The sequence below is a fragment of the Grus americana genome, chromosome 3 (assembly GCF_028858705.1).
Source record: "Grus americana isolate bGruAme1 chromosome 3, bGruAme1.mat, whole genome shotgun sequence".
In the NCBI taxonomy this organism is placed as follows: Eukaryota; Metazoa; Chordata; class Aves; order Gruiformes; family Gruidae; genus Grus; species Grus americana.
Genome location: NC_072854.1, coordinates 99089950 through 99105335, shown reverse-complemented (window position 1 = coordinate 99105335; position 15386 = coordinate 99089950). Strand labels below are relative to the sequence as shown.

General features: G+C 40.4%; 1 long non-coding RNA gene across 1 annotated transcript in view; it reads left to right on the top strand.

Moving 5' to 3' along the window:
- The window catches only part of LOC129205207 (uncharacterized), a 63975-nt gene that overhangs the window by 14399 nt on the left and 34190 nt on the right, over nucleotides 1-15386 (top strand). The window contains exon 2 of the long non-coding RNA XR_008576651.1: nucleotides 3574-3644. This is a non-coding gene — a long non-coding RNA (uncharacterized LOC129205207). The remainder of the gene's footprint in view (nucleotides 1-3573; nucleotides 3645-15386) is intronic.

Sequence of the window (15386 nt, the reverse complement as noted above, 5' to 3'; positions counted from 1 at the left end):
TTTAAAGGTATTGTAAACACATCCTTGTTTACTGTGGAATAATTTTGAGCACAGGCTTGTATTTGAGACTGGGGAAAATACAGCCGAGCTTGTAGCCAACAGCTACAAATCAATCAGGAAATATTTGGAAGTCTGTATTTCTAATCCGGTTGATTTCACTGTTTGCTTTAGATGAGCTGACTCGTTCTGAGGTGGTTTTTGTGTCCTTAGAAAACCTTGCTTCACCAATCTCCCTACGCCCATGGCCCTGCCCTTTACGATCAGAATGATTTCTGTTCCTAGGATTTGTGCCAAGAAAACTAAACAGACTATTGGAAATCTTGATGGCATCAGTACGTGGAATGTCTCCAGCTTTCATGATTTGTTTATTGCACACTATAATTTGGTTATGAGAATAATACCAATTCTTAAATGTTAATGAAACAAACAGTCAAACTTTGGGTCTTTTATTTTTTTTTTCCTATTTGCTTTTAGGCAGCTTTTCTTAGATCTGTGGGAAAGTTGCTTGGAGCCTTAACCTTTCAATTCAGCTTCTTCAATTATTCACAATACAATAACCCTGCAAGGGCTAAAACAATGGGAATCCCCCTGCTTGTGGAAGACAAATCTTTCAGCAATATTTAATATTTAAAGCACTCACAAGTTATTACTCAATGGAACTGGCAGTGGGAAATCACCATTCAGACACCTACACTGATCAATAAAATATCAGAAACAGAATATATAAGGACCGGTCATTATCAGCTGCTCTTTATGAAGCTATAAATTGACTCAGCCTTCAGAAGGTAGCTGTTGCCAGCAGAGCTGAGTCACATCATCCATGCATTAGACAAAATGGGGTGGCTACTTTATTTAGCTGCTTTAAAAATCCTTCTTTTTAGCAAGGCTTTAAGTAAAAAAGATCTCACTGAAATGTCATAGATGATTTGCTCTTTAAAGAACAGCTATGCCATAATTTTAAGAGAACAGCATGGGCCATATATCAAAAAATATTTATGGATAAGACAGCTGATTGCAATACCTGCTGCTAGAAGCACTCCTCCTGATGGACTCCGAAGCCATGATGCTCTGCTTGTATGTGCAGAGCTTCTATCCATGTTTTCAGCTTCTGTTCTACGTGTGAAAAGTATACTTGTACACATATTATAGTCCTTGTTGGCATAAAATCTCTGTCAAAGCTGTTAAACCTGTTCTCACTAATTTTGTCTTCTTTTGAGAAGTCAGATGCTGTAAGTAATATTTTTACAAAATTACTAATTGTGATTATGGTGTTAAAAGAAAAAGGAAATTCCTAACAGTGAACAAAGAGTTTAGGAGACACTGCATTATCCCTAAACATAGTTTTATCTTCACTTTTGGTTAACTTCTGCCTAATGCTTTGGTCAAGTCCAATAAAGAAAAAATGAGTATGTTAAGGACAAGAAAGGACTGAATGAAACAACCATTCATCAGGAGGAGTAAGGATTGCCAGAATCAGAGTTTCAGAAAACTATTTATTCTTGTGTCCTGGCCCTAAAGGAATAGCACAGGGGCAGCTTCTGCTGGCTCAGGAGAAGAGTCGTCCCTTGGTTGCCTGGCTTCTCGCAGGGATCCCGTGTGCTGTATTAACTGTCTCGCATTGCCGAGCTCTTGGGGACGGGTTGCCACCATAGCCTGTGTCGTGAGCCAGAGAGGATCCAGGCGCTAGTGAGCTCTGAAAGCATTAACTGGTTGCTTACATTAACAATGTATTTGTTCTCTGTAGTGGAATTGGTGTGGGGAGGTGTGAGGAAGGTGGGTTTTACTGTCCTGTAAGACTGAAAAGAAACAAACCAAGATCTATTGGTCCATAATAGTATAGAAAAAAATCTGAAAATGAGAATTAACTGATTTCTGCTGTCCAGCTAAGTTAAAATAGAGCTACAAACCTTTCTTTCCTTTGTTTGTCTCTAAGTTATGAATTGTGCGTTAAGATAATGATAGAAGCAATACCTGAAAGCATAGGTCTTGCAGGCTGATCCCTTAAAAGACTCCTAGAATAATTGGAGATCCCAAATTAATTTGACATCCATCAAATCCCTGTATCTGGCTCTGAATATTGTTTTCTATGCGGTGGCAGTAGTGGACTTGGGTTTGGTCTTGCTGTAAATGGTCACAGAAAAGAACCGCTCTGGTGCCACAGCTGGCAGGTGGCCTACCCAAGCATGTCTGATGGGGATAGCAGTTAATTGTCAGCACCAGACCTACCTGAGCATGCAATCCTACCATCACCGCCACCATGGAGGGGCAAGCACGCGAATGGCCAATGCAAAGGACAGGGAGGACATGGGATATGCTCTCTGACAATTTTTAATTTAGCAAGTGACTGGCAATGCCTCGTGATGGTGAAAGCAAGCTCTGTGTTTACGTCCTGCCGGGGGAGGGATTGTATGGCAAGAAGAGTAGAGCTTTATTGAAGTAAAGGTGAATGTTTGAAGTCAGCAGCAGGGAAGGCCAGCTTTAAATCTCTCTTTGTCGGGCTGTAAATCCTAGTTCTCCTCCTATTTGGGTTGAACAGTGTTACAGAAATAGCTTTTTCAGACAGGTGTGGGTTTTTCTTCAGGCATGAGTGTTGTAAAATTCCGGAGACCAAAGGAAAGTTATTTGAACTCCTCATCTAGCAAGTGTATTACTAAAGTCTATGATATTGGCAAAGCGCTGCTAACTCTCCTCATTTCCAAATCAGCAGGGTAAGCTGAAAAAACTCCTCCATAAAACAAAATCAATATAAGAAAAAAAAAAACCCCACCACACTTTCCTGAAATTTGGCAGTACTTTTTGACACAGTTTGCCAGCAGACAAGCAACTTTTTCTCATATACAGCAAATAATACAAATGATATAGACTTTTATCTCTCAAGATCCTCAGATAACAAATTAATCCAAAACTGGTTTGCATGGCAAACGCCTCATACTAGTCTCATCATCCAGTAGAGCAAATGCCTTGGAAAACACGATGATAATATACTGGAAGATAAGAACAAGTGCAACAATATCTAAAGATGCTCTTCCCATGCCATCTAATTCAGATGACACTAGTCATTTGACCATCTAGTATTAGCAACCTTAGACCCACCCTAACAGCACACTATAGGAGTTCTTTCATTGTGAGCCATTTGCTACCTGGTGGAATTCAGGTATCAGGGTCAAGAAAGAACATGAAATACCTTAGCCCCAACATTTTCCAAAAAAACCATAAAGACCAACTGGGGAAGCCTTATCTTTCAGCAGAAGCTGCTATGACTGATAGCCACTGTCAAAGATGACTTTGGCACTCTCACTCACAAATATCAAGACTTCAGCTGTCATTAACACTTGCTAGTATTGTTAAAACACATGAAAGGGAATGAGGCCAGCTGCATCAAAGATGATATAATGTTCAAGAATTTCTGAACTACTCAATTAACAAGAGGAAAGCAAGCTATATGATCCTAGATCAAAAGTAACAAATTAGCTAAGTTGCATTGGGATTTCTTTAACGACCCCATGGCATCTTTTTATATCATCAGAAAGTTGCCTCCTTTTGACTCCTTTTAATATGATTTCTCTTCTCTAGACTTGCTAATTAACAGCAAAAATGCAAAGGAAGTGGACAATGAAGACCGATTTGCATTCAGTAGCAGAAAAGTAAGTAAAATTGTCATGTATGCATTCAGTAACATAGATTTAGTTCTGGTTTAAATACTAGTTTAACTTCTGGACAAGGCTTTGCTGTTTCTCTCTTGGATGTGAAATTATATTGGCAAAACAGGTTTTACACATGGTTTTCTTTGCTCGCTGTCTAGGACTTACCAACTAGTCTACAGAGATTTCAAGGAGATCATGGGCATTGTATAACTCCTGCCCTTTCATGGTCTTTTTAGAAAATATGTATTTAATTCTAGCAGTTGTAGATGAAACCTTGGAGACACAGTTTAAGCATAAGCACATGAAGCCTTGCCACCTGCCGCTGCAGGCAGCTTTCAAGTGGGGAGCAGTACCCAAATCTGAGGTCACCTTGTGTGGACCTCGGAGAGGTTTTTTTTTCAGGTGAGTATAAAAGTCTCCTTTATATAGTAGAAGTCAGTGAATGGAGGAGACTTGCCAGATTTCTTGGCTGTGAATGACCCTGAGCACCACCCCAAGCCACCCTATCTTTTCATGCTACCAGACAGAAGAGAGATAGACTTTGCTTTAGACTTTTCCTAGTCAGAGGCCAAATGCCAGAGGTTTTGCCTCAGGTGAAGCTGAAAAGGGGGCTACCTGCTGCCTCATCTCCACCCATTCCTGGCAGTGGCGAGGCCCCCAGCAGTGTCTCTTTGAATGCAAATTCCCTTTTGCGATTCCTAAGCACAGCTGGAACTCAGCCTCTCTGCATGCTGTCCTACAACGGGATCTTCCATTCAGTACCTCTCTTTCCATTGCCGAGGCTAAGAAATTCGTGGTATGAAAGATTCTGAGTCCACTTACTTCCAGTGTCTGTGGACACAATGTGGTTTAGTTTGGCATGATAAAATTGGATCTGCCCTGCAGTTTGAGTGTTCACATGAGTATTTGTAGGAAGGTGTTACTGAGCATGCCAGTTGCTTACCAGCTGAACTAGAAGGCTAGGAAGTTATCTTGGATGCTTCCCTCATGCAAATTGTGCTTCTGAGGAAAATCCAGAGTAGCATTTCCTACAATGAGGATTATATTGATGACATTGATGAAATAAATTACATGGTTTTCAAGAGTGTCCAACTGTACTCAAAATGTCCCTGATCAGTGCAGCCTACAATCATCTTCTGAAATCACGAATGTATCATCCCATAATAAGTACCTTCCATCATTCTGCATGAACAATTTTAAATAGAAAATGTAATTCCACCTCAACTACCCCTTCCCAGCTTAAGCTCTATGGAGCCAAGAATTTAGGTTACTATACTCTGTTATAGTACTATGGCTTGTTTTATATACCTCATTCTCTGAATATATTTTTCTGCAACAAATGAGAAATACTGAAGCCTCAAGACTCTGAGCTAGAGCTGTTTTTTAAATTCAGAAAAAATAGAAAGACCCATTAATAAACCCCCTTCATTTTGTATCAACGGCACCATGAGCAGTTTCCATGGAAACATCATTTGCAGAAGCAGGAAGTGTTCATTTTACAATTAAATTATAGGAGGTAGTTAAATTTTTGATCAAACACACATTAAAGCATGGAGAACTCCCAGCCAAGTGCCTCACACTGTTAAAAATAGGAGAAGTGCCGCAGTATCCATGCAGTGCTGTCAGGAACAATGTGTGGAGAGAAGGGGAATCTGCAGAAAGTGAAAGAGCATCTGCAATTTCCACCAGTGAAAGACTCCAGTTTTTGGTTCCCATATGGCAAGGACTGAGCAGTGGCTGGGTTTGGCTCATGCCTGCAGTCCGACCTCAAATGCACTCTTTGGCTCATTAGCCATCAGAACAAACGTAGGATGTGATGACTGCAGCATTTTACAGTTTTCTCAGTATCAGGTAGATAATGCTACAAATAAGTCCTGACTCTGAGGGTCTGCCTACGCTGTGGTTACTGCTATGCCGACTTTACTTAACACACCTCATGTGGATTTGGCAGTATTGTTTACAGTTAGCTAGCTCCAGTACATGTTTGTAGTCCAGCCACATGGAACATCACATAGGATGATTAAATGCCTTGAAAGTTAGTTGATTTAGGCAGTTATCCCATGGAGAGCACTCTATATTGCTGCAAGTAGACTGCTAGTGATACCACAAAGTTGAAAACAGGCCTATATGTCCTAAAAGAGCATATACATGCCCCAGTAAATTTTTTGAGGAGAAAGTGTCAAGCAGCAAGAGAAGCTGTACGAAGCTCAGCAATGGGAGGAAGCAGTAAGTGGAAGGACACTGTGGATATGCTGCTAAAAAGGAGCACATGTAAAGGCCCTTGGCCCAAGGTAGAAAAGGTCCAGATAGCAGAAGGGGCCAAGTGTGAGGTTCCCTGAGTTGAGGAAGAAGCAAGTGGAGGATCATCGTCCAAGTGTAGAGGCTCTGGGTCAAGCTGTGGGAGGGACTAGTAGAAGTGGTGGCATCCTGCTCAACATACAAGAACTAAAGGCAAGATCCTGTTGGAGTAGAAGGTGCAAGATTTGATGAGAGATTTACAAAGATAAAGTCAGAAGCATGTGACCACAACTGGTGTCAAGGAAGCTTCTGACATCTACCTTTCAAGCAGGAGCCTGTGTTCTGATTAGTGTTTGGATCAATGTATCTTTGTGACTCTGTCTTTTCCTGAGCTAGTTATTCATCAGAAAACTTAAATCACTACCTAAGCCAATGCTACAAAGTTGGCATATTTCTGCTTTTTTAAAAGAAATGTAAGAAATGTAGAATTACTGTTACTAGATTTGGAATCCCAAATTCCAGATACAGTAGGAAGTCTTTACTTACCTGGAAGTTTTAATGGTCTTCATGATAACAGATTGCAAGGGATGAGTTGCTGATCTTCAGAAATCAGGACTCTGACTTGACATCTTCCAAATCATAGGATTAAAAAAAAAAAAAAAAAAGTTTTTCTTAAAAGGCTGTTTTCTCAGCCTTCATGATAATGTTTTTCTGAAGCTATAAGCACTAGAATCTCTATTCCTTTGAAATAAAGTTTGAGAATTTTGGGTGTATTGGACCTTTAAAGAATGCACTAACTATTATAAGACTCATGATAATCATGGAAGTTTAACGCACAAAAGTTAAAGTCCACAATTTAAAAGGATTAAGAACCTAAAAGATTTTTCTGGCAGAGCCTTAGTCAACCTGACTTAAAGTCAACTTGATTCTCCAGTGGTACAAATTCTTTGTATATATTTATGTCTCTACAACATGCTGGTCTGAAAGGAAATTGGATTGAGTACTTTTATGCGCGTTGCTATGTATTAGTGAGTCCGTGAGCTCCAAAGTGCCGAGGAGAAATCCACTTAGTTTTGGGGTTAAAGTGAGACTGTGATTATGCTGAGTCCAGCTACTCAGAATACCAGAAATAAGCCGTAATTGTGTCTCCAGAGACTCTACAGCAGCTTTAGTGTCTGTTCTCTTTTTCCACTGTAAACTATAGCACTACAATTTTTAGTATCAAATGCAACAGTTTGCCTCAGCAGTATGGCTAGGTATCACTAACTACTTTGTAAAATGACCTCCCAGCAGTCTTGTGTAAGTGAGATAAAAATCCTGTGAAATATGTGAATGGTCGTTAGGATTGCATCTCAGAAAGCTGTTTTTCTAATGCGAACTAATGAATGTAAGCCTCATGGTTTCCGACTGGTTCACTGGGCATCAAGTGCAGAGGTTGTAATTCCACACTTATTTGCAAGTGGAAAATCGAATTCACTTATGAAATCGCTCCTAACTTTTAGACAACGTACCCCCTGTCATTGAATCAACTCTAGAAAACAAACTGTCCTGAAGATAGAGATGCAAGGTTCAGGCACAGGCATTTGGAATTCACGAAGCCATCAACACAGTAAGTTTGCACCGGCACAGAAAGATTTCTATGCTCAGTGCAGCGCTGGCTGTAAGGATAGCACCGGGTCACGCTCCACGGCTCTGCAAAATGCTCTGTCAGGCTCATCAAGGAGCCGCGCTCCTCGGGGAGCGGGGAAGCCCATTCAGGCTAGTCATCCTTTTCCTGTTCCAGATGCTGCTTCAGAGGAACTTATTTTCTAGGTTCAGCTATGATTGCCCCAGGGAGGATTTTCAGAGACAGTGCTCTCCATGTGGATTTTCTTTTCTTTTTCTCCTTATGATTTTTAGAATTGCAGATGGAAGGCAAACTGAATGGATTGTGACCATTCCTTAGTCTTTTGCAGCTGCCTAGATAACATGCTGAGGGGAAATTACTTATAAATAACAGTATTTCAGAAAAAGAACATTTGCCTTAATAGCAAGACACTGCGATCCCCCAAGAATATGTGTTATTGCTGTTAGTAGCTGTTAGGGGACACCGAATGAACATTTACCACAGTCTGAAATGAATAAGGCAGGACTTATGGTAAACAAATGCCCAATTTCTCTCATTAAGGGAAAGAAATACTTCAGTAATCAAAAGAGTCTGGTTTAAGTAATGTGTCCTATTGCTACCACACTGGAAAGGCACCGCAGGGAGGACAGGAAAAGTGCTGGAAAAACAGGACGAAGGCAAAAGATCAGTTCTACCATTTTCCTTGCTTTTTCTGAAAATAGGATGGAGAAGAAAACAAAGGATTTTCTGGGTAGGTAAGAGAAAAGCAGCCTATGGATTTACTGACTGCAGAAGTGGCAAACATTGGTTTTGCTTTGTAAAGATTTAGACTTCCCAGCCTGGGGTAGGGGCTCCAGTCCTGTGGGGTTTCACACCGTGCTGCAGCCCCCGGAGCGGGGACCTGCAGAGGTCATGTAGAAGAACTTCAAATAAATGTATAGGCTGTCAGGAAGGAGTCTTTCTGCCTGCCTTAGAGATTTTTTGCGTGCGTCAATAAGTATGTGAGGTAACTAAATAAGACTGAACTTCCCCAGGTGCATTTCCACTTTCCAAAAGATGTCTGATTTTTTTTTTTTTTCACAGCTTGCACATTTGATTGACAAATTAGAAGCATCAGATCACTGTCAGATACTCATAAATCATTTGATTTAGTGTTGTGCAATGCATGACAGGTTCAGTGCTTCAGCAACATTTTGCTGCAAGGGAAAGTCAGTGATTGAAACCAGAACTGATGACTATCCAGTGTGTGCTTTTTTTTTTTTTTTTTGGGTGAAGAGCAAAATGTAAATAGTTCCAATGAGAATCTGAAGCTGAAACAGACCTATTTCTGCAGAGTATGGAATTGCATTACTTTTAATATTTAATTACCCATGAACACCTCTGGCAGGGTTTGAATTTTCAATTGAATTCTACAGCTCACTTCTTAAACCATATTGCTAATCATTTTTCATGTCATGTAAGCTATGACAATAAATGGATGAAATGGGTAGAGTTTTCTAATAATAATAATTATTCGCCTAGAATGAAAGCACAAATCTTTCCTAAAGCCTGTTTACATTGGAAAAGTACATTAACTGGTGAAAATTTATAGATTTTTAAGAATTTCTGCTATGTGCAGGAATTGTCACCTTCCATGATAGTAAATCTGAACAGTGGCAATTTTGTAAAATAGTCAGAGGTTTATTCTTTAATCCATAGTGATAAGGACTTTATTTAGCTAAAAGGAAGAAAAATGCTGAAGGGAGCACATTCTGTTTAAATCTATGTGGTGCAGTGAATAGAAACTTCTGCCTTTGATGACACACTTCTTGATCTAAGATTCCTCTGATATATTTCAAAACTTCTTTAATAAATGTCCATACTAGCTACTGCTGGGCAGGAATAAAAAGTGCTTCCAATCATGTAAAAGTTGAAGCATTAAACAAGGCAGAGGGAGAAATTAAATTTCGTATTATGACCAAATAAAACAGTTTTTTGTAAAACCTGTTTATCACAGTTGCTATGAATTCAGTGATGAGCACTAGGTCATCAGCCTAATTTTTGTTTCGGAGTTATCTGAGTCACAAGAATCACTCGAACAAAACAGCGAATTATTAATTTTAGCATCAACAGTTGCCTTTAATATTCTGATAGTGGCTGAAAATGGATTTTCTGTACATAATTCCTTGGAGTTTGACATCAGGAACAGTAACTGAGTAACAGAATAGGCAGAATAGGCAGCAGAAAGGCATGTAGAGGGTTACAGGGAGGGGTTAAAGATGTCTCTAATCACATCACCTGGACAATTTAGTCCGGAAATTGCATATTTCCTGAAACTCTTTTATGTGGGATTTCTCTTCTGCAGACTGAATTTCACCCATGGTGAAGAGTTTTTAAGATTGGTTGATTTTAATTAGTAACTTACAGTTAATCAAAATCATGGTTCTGGCTACCTGGGACTATGGGAACTTGTGTTTGTGAAGACCTGCTTCTTAGGCCTGTAAACAATTATAATTAATTTCTAGGGGTTTCTTATTGGTAGAAAGGAGAAAACTTCTCCAAAATATAACCTACAGAGACACTTTAAAAACCTTTCTTTCTATATATAAGCAGATATTTGTGTAATGGAGTCTACCTGGAAGGTCTTCTTAAGAGAAAGATCTGGTTCTTAAGAGTGCTGATTGATGCCAAGTGCTTCTCACAAAGCCTCCGTGGAAGGGCTGCTCCCCTTCGTGGTTATCCTGTTGACTACCTAAAAGTTCTCCTTAAGGAACAGACTAATCTTGGTTAAATAAGAGGAGACATTGGAGGCTGCAAGAACACAATTTTGAAGAAATTGATGGCCTCCTACAGATGGCAATTGTCTGTGATGGATATCTTTGAGTCCTCTCTTCACAGAAATTGAACAAGTTTCTTGTTGAGTGCCAGTTTACTCCTGAGTGGGAAGAGCAAGCTCCACAATGAACATTTTATTGAATACCAAAAAAAATCAGAGTAGCCTAATAATTCATAGTCATCGTAACATCTGTCTAGTAAAGTGTTATTTTTCTTCTGTTTGCATTAGTACAGTCTCTCTAAATCTATACCAGATGTCACTGTGCAATTGCTGAAAACCTCCACCTCCATAAAGGGACTGTAGAACCTGTTTAATTTTTCCTGGTTTGGGGGGAACATACATAATGCTCCTGTAGTTTAACTTATACCTTTCTCTTGGTTGTTGGAAATTCAGCAGTGAATAATTGGATTCGATCTTGCCGAGCTGCAAGACAGAGTTATCACATAGAGCGAGATTATAAAATCTTAATCTTGTTCAGAGAGGGAAAGGACATGTGACTGTGTGCGTGAGGTTACCCTCCAACCTGGCAGGTCCCTCTGCCAGGAAAAGGGAAAGGAGGAATGTTAGCGTGAGAACAGTCCTCTTTCCGTGGTCATTATTTCTTGAAAAAGGTGTTGGCTGCTCAACCGAACTGAGAGAAGTTGACAAAAAAGGAACTTAGAGGATGATTTGGGGTCTTTCAGTTGAGGTTTTATTAGAAATTGTATGCCCATCCTCCAAGCTGACCAGTTCTGCTGCTGCTGTTCTTATGAGTCTGTGGTCCTCTCACAAGTGTCCAAGTCTGCAGGGCAATCTTGCGGAACAGCCTTTCTGAAACAGAAACGTTTCCTCTGTCTGGCCCTTACTGCATGGGAGTTAAACGTGTCTCCTGGACCACAAACTAAATGGTAACACGCAAAAACTCTTTTCCATTGGGAAATGTTTGAAGATAACCAAGCCCAAAGGACAACAGAGGAAAGAGGGGAGAAAAGAAAAGAGAAAGGACAGAAGTGAAATTGCAAAGGGAAGAACAGTGTGAAGAAGAGGGCTGAAATCCAGGAGGCCCCAAGAAGCACTTCAAAAGATAGCTAGTTTCATTGAGTCTGGAGTAGTAAAATTCAGGTGGAAAAACAAGAAGAAATTCAGGGAAGGGAGGAGAGGATATGCACGGAAAATGGAAAGAAAGGGCTAGGTAGAAATTTAAACAAAATCTGTAGAGAATAGACTAGCAAGGAAAACAGCCTGGAAATAAGAAAGAGGATAGAGCATATGGGAGCTGGGTGGGCAGAGAGCTGGAAAGGGACAGGTGGCAGATGGGTAGCTTTGCCGAGACAACACGTGCACGTTTACGCTAGTCTGCCTGCTCGTAAGTGAATTGAAGGTCTTCATCAGACTTCTCTGAGATTCACAAATCTTGGGTTTCGCTGAAGCTGGCAGATGTCTCCCAGAGATATTATTGATATACTAGGCTTTTTGAAGTTCTACTTCCTTGGAGCTTGGCCCAAAAAAAGCATTTGACTTTTTTTTTGCTATCACCTTAGTGTCCTTATGTCTGGGCTTCACATAACAACTTTAAAGTATTAACTATCTGATGACAGCTCATTATACATTATTATACAAAGATTTCATTGTTGTGGGTTAGGAATATTCACATTATTCATAGGTAGCAAGGGCATAGCTGTGCTGGGCAAAGAATTTTAAGTAAGTGTTGATAAAGTGACATGTCCTCATGAATTTTGCTGTGCTGTATTTCAGAGACATTTGTACAACCTCAGGGAGTTTTAGTTCTACCAGTAATGTGACATAAAATTGCTATTCTCTATCTAAACAATGTATTCTTGCATTATTTAATCCTGGGATTTCTTTATTAAGGGAGTTTAAAATGTGTTTGGAAAATCTTTTATGTACTTGAGGTCAAATAGTTAACCATCATCTATCTGTGTACATCTCCTGTGAGGACAGGCTGAGAGAGTTGGGGTTGTTCAGCCTGGAGAAAAGGCGGCTCCAGGGAGATCTAATTGTGGCTTAGCAGTACCTGAAGGGGCCTACAGGGAAGCTGGGGAGGGACTGTTTATCAGGGAGTGTAGTGACAGGACAAGGGGGAATGGGTTTAAGCTGAAGGAGGGCAGATTTAGATTAGGTATTAGGAAGAAATTCTGTACTGTGGGAGTGGTGAGGCACTGGAACAGGTTGCCCAGAGAAGCTGTGGATGCCCCCTCCCTGGAAGTGTTCAAGGCCAGGTTGGATGGAACTTTGGGCAACCTGGTCTAGTGGAGGGTGTCCCTGCCCATGGCAGGGGGGTTGGAACTAGATGATCTTGAAGGTCCCTTCCAACCCAAACCATTCTATGATTCTATGATCTCTGGACCCTCATTCTAAAGACATTGGAAAGACATTTTTGACCCAGGAAAAAGCAGGATGACTTCATACTGAAGCTATAACTATGCTTTTATTAGCTTGTGGTCTTTAAAACAAACTTTTTTTAAAAAAAAACTGAACCTTGGCAAAAGGAATTAATCTGTAAAGGTGATAGTTTCTACTATTAAAAACCAACCAACCAAACCCTACCAAGATACAACTAATTGTTCTGCATGCATAATATTTTTTCCTACAGTAGCTTTGTAAAGCATGCTTAGCACATTAACATTGGCCTCGATTTTGATCTCAGCATGGAAACTGGCCAGTGCTCATTTCATTCTAGAAGGAGCATCTTTCTAAGCAATTATATTCTTTCTTTAGGACATTTTTCATACTTCACATGCATCCAGTCTGTTGCAGAAATTACTTCATTGACGCTTGGTTTTCAGCGGTGAATGATTAGAAAATCAGCTCTTATTTAAACCATGGGTGGCAGAAATAGGTGTCTCTAGCATGGGAAAGACTGTTTCTTTCAGTCAGCATAGCGTTAACTTCAGCATCACTATGTGACAGTTTAACTGGCCAGGATCCAGCCACAGGTGATAGCTCATGTTTTATCGGATTAGCATATTTATCTCGTGTTCAGTTACTAATGAAGGCAGGAAATGGGAGTTCTTAAATACGTGATGTTTTAAGCTGAAATGTTCTAAACGTACACAACTGAATATAGCTATTTTTTTGAGATTGGTTAACTATAGTGATTTCCACTACCAACCTTGTAACGTAACTATTTGCTGGTTACAAGTCTCAGCTAAACCATGGTATTCAATAGTCTGAAACATGAATAAAGTAGCTTAGACACAGTTTAGATTCATAACACAAAATATGACCTAGTTCTAAAATATGAAAATGTGGGACTAACAAAATATTCATGATTTAAAAAGCTGTAGGAATATTCTGTGATTTTCCCCTTAAGTGTATAAAGCTTTGTAGGTACTCCAAGCTCTAGGTTCAAATGCAGAAGAGCACAACAACAGAAACTGGGCATTAGACCAAATTTTTGTGTGCTTTTACAATTGCGCACTATTAGGCAAAAATTGGTTTAATGTGTTTGATGTTGTAGTGAAAATATTGTGAATGATTCATTATGTGAAGCTTTATAAAGGGTTAAAAACCATCTTGGCTTAAACCATGGATTGTGCTTCAGAGGCTTAGTCAGTCATCCTTTTTCTCCAAGATAAGACCTGTGATCAGCAAATAACTACTTCCACTATACTTATTATAGTACCCACACTTTTCAGACTGCATTATTCTTCTTATCGAAGTGGACGTGTCCCCGAAGAGGTAAGAATGAGATAACAGATGTCTGCATCCTGCAGTGTGGAAAATCACTTCAGGCTTCATCTTGTTTTCTGCAAAGGCAAACGATGCAATATCTTCATCTCTGGGAAAGAGAAAATACTACCGTTGTGTGCCGAGAAGCTTACAGAGCAAAGGTATCACTCAGGTGTCACTGTGTTTACTGGGATTCATGGTCTCATAAAATGAGATAATATGATAGAATATTTTACAAGTCATTAAATGTGTTCCCAAGGATGTGAAGCTGCTTCCTGCTTCCCGTTATTCTTGATGCTAATCATCCGCAGTAAATATTTTACCGATGACTATCTAAACGAAGCATGAGAACCAGTCTCTGACAGAGGAGAGTCACTACTGGCACGGCATCAGGCAGTGTTATTGGCTCTCCCTGTGCAGGTCGATGCGGTAAGGTGAGTTTTGGTGGGAACTGCTCTGCCACGAGGTGGGAGTGTTTGGCCAGGTGTAGGGGTCTGGATGGCGGTGATGAAGTGGCTGCCCTGGCATGCAGCTGCTCCTCGCCCCACACAGCTTGGCAGACAGATGTGAGGAGGGCTGCCTGGTTTTTGCCTGAGCTATGCACATTATTAGCTTCTTGCTTTCACAAAGACTCAATTACAGCAGAGATTGCTTTCAAATAATTAGCACCAAATTTCCTCCTTGTAACAACAGAAATTTAATCTAAGCAAGAGCCAGCAGCCTCACTTCCTTCTCCCTGAAAGTCACTGCTGGGCTCAGATAAGATGCTGCTCATCTCCTCAAATGCTTTCTGAAACCAGAGACTTTGCTGCTGTGCTCTATAAGCAATATTGAATATTGGCTCCTTCACTGATGCTTTTGTCTCACCAAACTCACCATGAAGATTGCAGGTTTTCACTCTTCCCCCCCCCCCCCCCCAGCATATATGTAAAGCTCATTGAGTTAATTGCTCAGTGTATGGTTGTTTCCTTCAATCGTTTGAAGGTTACTGGATTTCTAAGAATTGCAATAAGCGAGTACTGACCTCTGTTCACCCTTCAAATCTCATGGGGTTGCAGGTCAAATGCACAGGCTTTTAGGTCCAATACATAGCAAAGACAGACCTTGACTCACATTTGGAGGGTGTTCTGACTGGACCAATTTGCAACTCTTTGCCAGCATGTTTTCCTCTATTTGCTGTACACTGCACCCCAGGTTTTCAGTTTTTCATGTATGAAAAATTAGTCACCTGATTTTAGGGGAATAGAGACAAAAGAAGTGAAGAGTGAGAAAGAAGTCCCCTTACCAACAGGACAGGCAGCGATGCCTGCCAGTATCTGCAGAAGGCTCAGGGCACTGAGCCGCTCTGGCACGGGCTAGTGCTTGGGATGGGTTAGGAGTCAGACCGCCAAAATGCCTTTCGTCAGCAGAG